Source organism: Tamandua tetradactyla, chromosome 9, assembly GCF_023851605.1.
Source record: "Tamandua tetradactyla isolate mTamTet1 chromosome 9, mTamTet1.pri, whole genome shotgun sequence".
Lineage (NCBI taxonomy): Eukaryota > Metazoa > Chordata > Mammalia > Pilosa > Myrmecophagidae > Tamandua > Tamandua tetradactyla.
The window spans coordinates 23088709-23095981 of NC_135335.1; positions in this window are offsets into that span (position 1 = coordinate 23088709).

Consider the following 7273-nt stretch of genomic DNA (forward strand, 5'->3'; position numbering starts at 1 on the left):
TTATGAAAGTGAATTCTGTCACAGTGCTGACCAAAATTTAATAAGCTTATTTATCATGCTGGGTATTCATACAAAACTAAAGTTTAATTTTATTTAAGAAAACAAAGCTTTTGTGTCATGCTGGGTATTCATACAAAACTAAAGTTTAATTTTATCCCTGTTAAATTAATGTGAATTTTAGTCTGATCTTAATGTAAACTTTTTCTTTTTAAAGTTACTCTTAATCATTTGAGTATTTTGTATTGAAAATAAAGATTTTACATAGAATAATAACATCATTTCTATTTATGTTGGCCTTACCATGCTTTATGTCAGAAAGCAAGTACTCTTGCTATTAAGGGAAAAAGAGTTGCAGCTAATTTATTCTTTCACCTTATATAAGTAAGGTACTTACTTAGAGCTTGACCTATTGCATAGAAGGCATTTGAAAGCTAATATAGTGATTAAAAGGGATTTTCTATCCTGTGGCTGTTTAAATTTTTTAATTAATTAACTAATTAATTTTTTTTAAACATAGCAGCATATAAACATGAACATTCTTACCATATGATCATTCCAATCTTGATATATACTCAATAACTCACAATATCATCATGTAGTTGTATATTCATCATCATCACCATTTCTTAGAATATTTGCATCAATTCAGAAAAATAAATAAAAAGAAAAAAGAAAAAAATTCATATAATAAACCCCTTACCCCTCATTTTCATTGATCACTAGCATTTCAATCTACTAAATTTGTTTCAACATTTGTTACCCCTATTATTTATTTAATTTTAAATCATATGCTTTACTCATCTGTCCATAAGGTAGATAAAAGGAGTATCAGACACAAGGTTTTCATATTCACACAGTCACACTGTGAAAGTTATATCATTATGCAATCATCTTCAAGAAGCATGGCTACTGGAACACAGCTCTACATTTTCAGGCAGTTCTGACCAGTCTCTCAATTATACCTTAACTAAAAAGTATATAATGCATAAGAATAAACTTCAGGATAACCTTTCAACTCTGTTTGAAATCTCTCAGCCATTGACACTTTATTTTGTCTCATTTCTCTCTTCCTCCTTTTGGTCGAAAAGGTTTTCTTAATCCCTTGATGTTGAAACCTAGCTCGTTCTAGGATTTCTGTCCCATGTTGCCAGGAAATTTTACATCTCTGGAAGTCATGTTCCATGCAGAGAGGGGGAGGACAGTCAGTTTGCTTGTTGTGTTGGCTGAAGGAGATAGACCACATCTGAGCCACAAAAGAGGTTCTCTTGGAGTTGACTCTTAGGCCTAAATCCTAGTAGGTTTAGCCTATCCTTTGCAGGGATAAGCTTCTTATAAACAAACCCCAAGATGGAGGGCTTGGCCTATTGCTTTGGTTGTCCCCACCGCTTGTGAGAATACCAGGAATTCTCCAAATGGAAAAATTGAATTTTCTCCCTTTTGCATCATTCCCACAAGGGGACTTTGCAAATACGTTTTTATTCACTGTTCAAATCCTTCTGGGATTTATCAGGCATCACTGTGGACAAACCCTCAAGATCTCATGTCTTACTCAAGTTTCTAGGTACTTATGGTGTTCAGTTAAACTGTCCACATAAATTATATTAGGAAATGCACTAGTTAAAATGCAAAATTTTGTACCAAATAAACGTCCTTTGGCTTTAGCCTCACATATAAGTTAAAGCTTTAAAGTATGACTTAGCATCTATTTTCAACCCCCTGCAGTATTGACATTCCCTTGTTCTTCCTCATGCAAAAACATTTTTAAATTTATACATTTAGTGTCTATCATTATGCACTCTAGGCATTCTTAGATTATATCATCTCAGTCTTTATTATCTATCTTTTTTCTGATTTCATTTGTGCACCCAGCCCTCCTCGTTTTATCATTCTCATATTCAGCTTCATTCAGTATACTAACATTATTGTTTTACAGTTAGGTAGTATTGTGCTATCCATCTCTGAATTTTTACAATCAGTCCTGTTGTACAATCTGTATCCATTCAGCTCCAATTACCCAATATCTAACCTATTTCTACCTTCTTATGGTCTCTGTTCTTAACTGAAATTCTCCATGTTCATTCACTAATATTAGTTCATATCAGTGAGACCATACAGTATTTGTCTTTTTGTTTCTGGCTAATCTCACTCAGCATAATTTCCTTAGTAGTTCATCCATGTTGGTACATACTTCATAAACTTATTCTGTCTTACATCTGCATAATATTAAATCATATGATATACCACACCTGTTTAACCACTCATCTGTTGATGGACATTTGGGCTGTTTCCATCTCTTGGCAACTGTAAATAATGCTGCTATAAACATTGGTGTGCAAATGTCCATTTGTGTCCTTGCTTTGTGTCCTCTGAGTAGATGTCTAGCAATGGTATTACCAGATCATATGGCAATTCTATACTGAGCTTCTTGAGGAACCACCAACTACCTTCAACAGCAGTCTTACTATTTGACATTCCCACCAACAGTGGATAAATATACCCCTTGCTCCACATCCTGTCCTGCACTAGTCATTTTCTGTTTTATTGATAATGGCCATTCTGGTGGGTGTGAGATGTTATCTCATTGTGGTTTTGATTTGCATTTCCCTAATAGCCAAGGAAATTGAGCACCTTTTCATGCGCCTTTTAGTCATTTGTATTTCCTCTTCTGAGAAGTGTCTGTTCATGTCTTTTGCCCATTTTGCAATTGGGTTGTCTGTCTTTTTGTTGTTGAGCTGAACAATCTCTTTATATATTCTGGATACTAGAACTTTACCTGATATATCATTTCCAAATATCATCTCTCATTGTGTAGGCTGTCTTTTTACTTTCTTGACAAAGTTCTTTGATGTGAAAAAGTGTTTAATTTTGAGGAGTTCCAATTTCTTTCTTTCTTTCTTCAATGCTCATACTTTGGGTGTAAGATCAATGAAACTGCCCCCTATTATAAGAGTTATAATATATTTCCCTAATTTTTTTCTAAAAGTTATATAGACTTAGATCTAATGCTTAGGTCTTTAATCCATTTTGAGTTAATGTTTATATAGGGTGTGATATATGGATCCTCTTTCATTCTTTTATATGTGGATATCCAGTTCTCTAGGCACGATTTATTGAAGAAACTGTTCTGTCCCAGGTGAGTTTGTTTGACTGCTTTATCAAAGATCAATTGTCCATAGATGAGAGGGTCTATATCTGAACACTCTATTTGATTCCATTGCTCAGTATATCTGTCTTTATGTTAGTGCCATGCTGTTTTGACCATTGTAGCTTCATAATATGCCTTAAAGTCAGGTAGGGTGAGACCTCTGACTTCATTTTTTTTCCTCAGGATATTTTTAGCTGTTCGGGGCACTTTGCCCTTCCAGATAAATTTGGTTATTCATTTTTCTAATTGTGAAAAGTGAATTTGGGGGATTTTCATTGGTATTGCATTAAATCTATAAATCAATTTAGGTAGAACTGACATCTTAACTATATTTAGTCTTCCAATCCATGAACACAGTAGGTCCTTCCTTTAATTTAGATCTTCTGTGATATTTTTTAGGAATTTCTTGTATTTTTCTTTGTATAGGTCTTTTGTATCCTTATTTAAATTTATTCCTAAATATTTAATTATTTTGGTTGCAATTGTAAATGGGATTTTTTCCCCTGGATTTCCCCCTTAAATTGTTCATTACTAGTGTATAGAAACACTACCAACTTTTAAGTGTTGATCTTGTAACCTGCCACTTTGCTGTACTCATTTATTAGCTCTAGTAGCTTTGCTGTGAATTTTTGGGGTTTTTATGACATGTAGAATCATCATCTGCAAACAGTGAGAGTTTTACTTCTTTCTTTCCAATTTTGATGACTTGTATTTCTTTTTCTTATTTAATTACTCTGGCTAGAACTTTCAAAATAATCTGGAATAACAACAGTGATAGTGGACATCCTTGCCTTGTCCCTGATCTTAGAGGAAAAGTTTAAAATTTTTCCCCATTGAGGATGATGTTAGCCATGTTTTTTTCATATATTCCCTTTGTCGTGATGAGGAAGGTCCCTTCTATTCCTATCATTTGATGTGTTTTCAACAAGAAAGGGTGTTGAATTTTACCAAATGCCTTTTCTGCATCAATCAAGATGATCATGTGTTTTTTCTGCTTTGATTTGTTGATATGGTATATTACATTAATTGATTTTCTTACATTGAACCATCCTTGCATACCTGGGATGAATCCTAATTGGTCATGGTGTATAATTCTTTTAGTGTGCTGCTGGATTCGATTTGCAAGAATTTTGTTAAGGAGTTTTGCATTTATATTCATTACAGAGATTGGTCTGTAATTTTCTTTTCTTGTGTATCTTTGGCTTTGGTATAAGGGTGATGTTGGCTTCATAGAATGAGATAGGTAGCCTTCCGTCCTCGTCAATTTTTTTAAGAGTTTGAGTAGAGTTGGTACTAAAACCAAGTGAGTGCTTGGTAGAATTCACATATAACGCCATCTGGTCCTGTACTTTCCTGTTTTGGGGAGCTTCTTGGTGACTAATTTAATTTCTTTACTTGTGATTGTTTTGTTGAGGTCGTCTATTCCTTCTTGAGTCAATGTTGGTTGTTCATGCATTTCTAAGAAGTTGTCCACTTCATCTACTTGTCTAGTTTATTAGCATAAAGTTGTCCATAGTATCCTCTCTTTGCCTCCTCTATTTCTGTGGTGTCAGTGGTTATGTATCCTCTTCCATTTCTGATTTTATTTATTTGTATCCTCTCTCTTCTCCTTTTTGCCAATGTCACTAAAGGTCCATCAATCTTACTAATTTTCTCATAGAGCCAACTTCTGGTTTTGTTGATTTTATTAATTGTTTTCATGCTCTCAACTTCACTTATTTCTGCTCTAATCTTGATTATTCCTTTCCTTTTGCTTGCTTTGGAGTTAGTTTTCTATTCTTTCTCTAGTTCTTCCAAGTGGACAGTTAATTCCTTCATGTTTCCTCTTTCTTCTTTTTTTGATATAGGCATTTGGGGTAATAAATTTCCTGCTTAGCACTGCCTTTGCTTCATTCCATAAATTTTGACATGTTGTGTTTTCTTTTTCACTTGCCTTGAGATATTTACTGATTTCTTTTGTAATTTCTTCCTTGACCCACTGGTTGTTTAAAAGTGTGTTGTTGAGCCTCCATATATTTATGAATTTTCTAGCAATTTGCATACTATTGATTTCCAACTTCATTCCTTTATGATCTGAGAAGATGTTTTGTATGATTTCAATCTTTTTACATTTATTGAGACTTGCTTTACAATCCAGCATATGGTCTATTCTTGAGAATGATCCATAAGCACTTGAGAAAAAGGTATATCCTGGTGTTGTGGGGTGTCATGTTCTATAAATGTCTGGTAAGTCTAGCTCATTTATTGTATTATTCAAATTATCTGTTTCTTTATTGATCTTCTGTCTAGATGTTCTGTTCATTGATGAGAGTTAGGATTTGAAGTCTCCAATTATTATGGTAGATGTGTCTGTTTCTCTATTCAGTGTTTTCAGTGTTTGTCTGGTGTATTTTGGAGCACTCTGGCTTGGTGCATAAATATTTATGATTGCTATATCTTGTTGAATTGTTCCTTTTTATTAATACACAGTGTCCTTCTCTGTCTCTTTTAATTGCTTTACATTTGAAGTCTAATATCTTGGATTGTATGGCAACTCCTACTCTTTTCTGATTGCTGTTTGCATGAAATATCTTTTCCCAACCTTTTTCTTTCAACCTATGCTTATCCTTGTGTCTAAGACTTGTCTCCTGTAGACAGCATATAGATGGGTCTTGGTTTTTAATCCATTTTGCCAGTCTATGTCTTTTGATTGGGAAGTTTAATCCATTAATATTTAATGTTATTACTGCAAGGGAAGTACTTTATTCTACCATTTTGCCTTTGATATATGTCATATCTAATTTTTCTTCTTTTTACCTTTACTGATAATCTTCACTTCTAGGCTCTTCTTACACCTCTCTCTCCTGTCTTTTCCTATTTGTCTTGAGTGCTCCCTTTAGTATTTCTTGGAGAACCGGTCTCTTGGTAACAGATTCTCTCAGTGATTTTTTGTCTGAAAATGTTTTAATTTACCCCTCAATTTTGGAGGACAATTTTGTTGGATATAGAATTCTTGGTTGGCAGTTTTTCTCTTTTAGTAATTTAAATATATCATCCCATTGTTTTCTCGCCTCCATGGTTTCTGCTGAGAAATCTACACATAGTCTTATTGGACTTCCCTTGTATGTAATGGATTGCTTTTCTCTTGCTGCTTTCAAGAATCTCTCTTTTTCTTTGACATCTGACATTCTGATTAGTAAGTATCTTAAAGCATGTCTACTTATATCTATTCTGTGTGGGTATGCTGCACTTCTTGGATCCTGATTTTAAGTCTTTCATAAGTGTTGGGAAATTTTCAGTGATAATTTCTTGCATTAATTTTTCTCCTCCTTTTCCCTTCTCTTCTCCTGGGACACCTACAGCACATATATTTATGTACTTCATATTGTCATTCAATTCCCTGAGTCCCTGCTTATATTTTTCCATTCTTTTCCCTATATTTTCTTTTTCTTGTCGGATTTCTGATGTTCCATCTTCCAGTTCACTAATCCTATCCTCTGCTTCTCAAAATCTACCATTGTAGGTTTCCATTAGTTTCTTCATCTCTTCTACTGTACTTTTCATTCCCATAAATTCTGTGATTTTTTTTCTCAAACTTTCCATTTCTTCTTTTTGTTCATTCCTTGCCTTCTTTATATCCTCCCTCAATTCATTGATTTGGTTTTTGATGAGATTTTCCATGTCTGTTCATATATTCTGAATTAATTGTTTCAGCTCTTGTATCTTATTTGAATTGTTAGTTTGTCCTTTCGACTAGGCCATATCTTCAATTTTCCTGGTATGATTTTTTTATTTTTTGCTGGTGTCTAGACATTTGATTACCTTAACGAGTTTATTCTGGAGATTGCTTTCACTTCTTTTACCTAGGGTTTTATTGCTGGATGAATTTGTTTTCTATCTGTTCTTTGACATTCAGTTCAGCTTTTTCTGGACCTCTAGCTTAGGTTTTGTTTAACAGAGAAGAATTTTCTGTTCTTGTTTTCTTGTTTCTTGCCCTGCTTGTATGGTGCCTCCCCCCCACCCTTAGGAGGGTTTACATAGGTATTATAGACCCCAGCCGGATTTTCCCGGACCAAACTGGCCTCCTATCAGGGGGAAGGAGTCACATGCATTGGTTTTCCCTGAGGGTGAGACCCAGCAAGTTGAAAG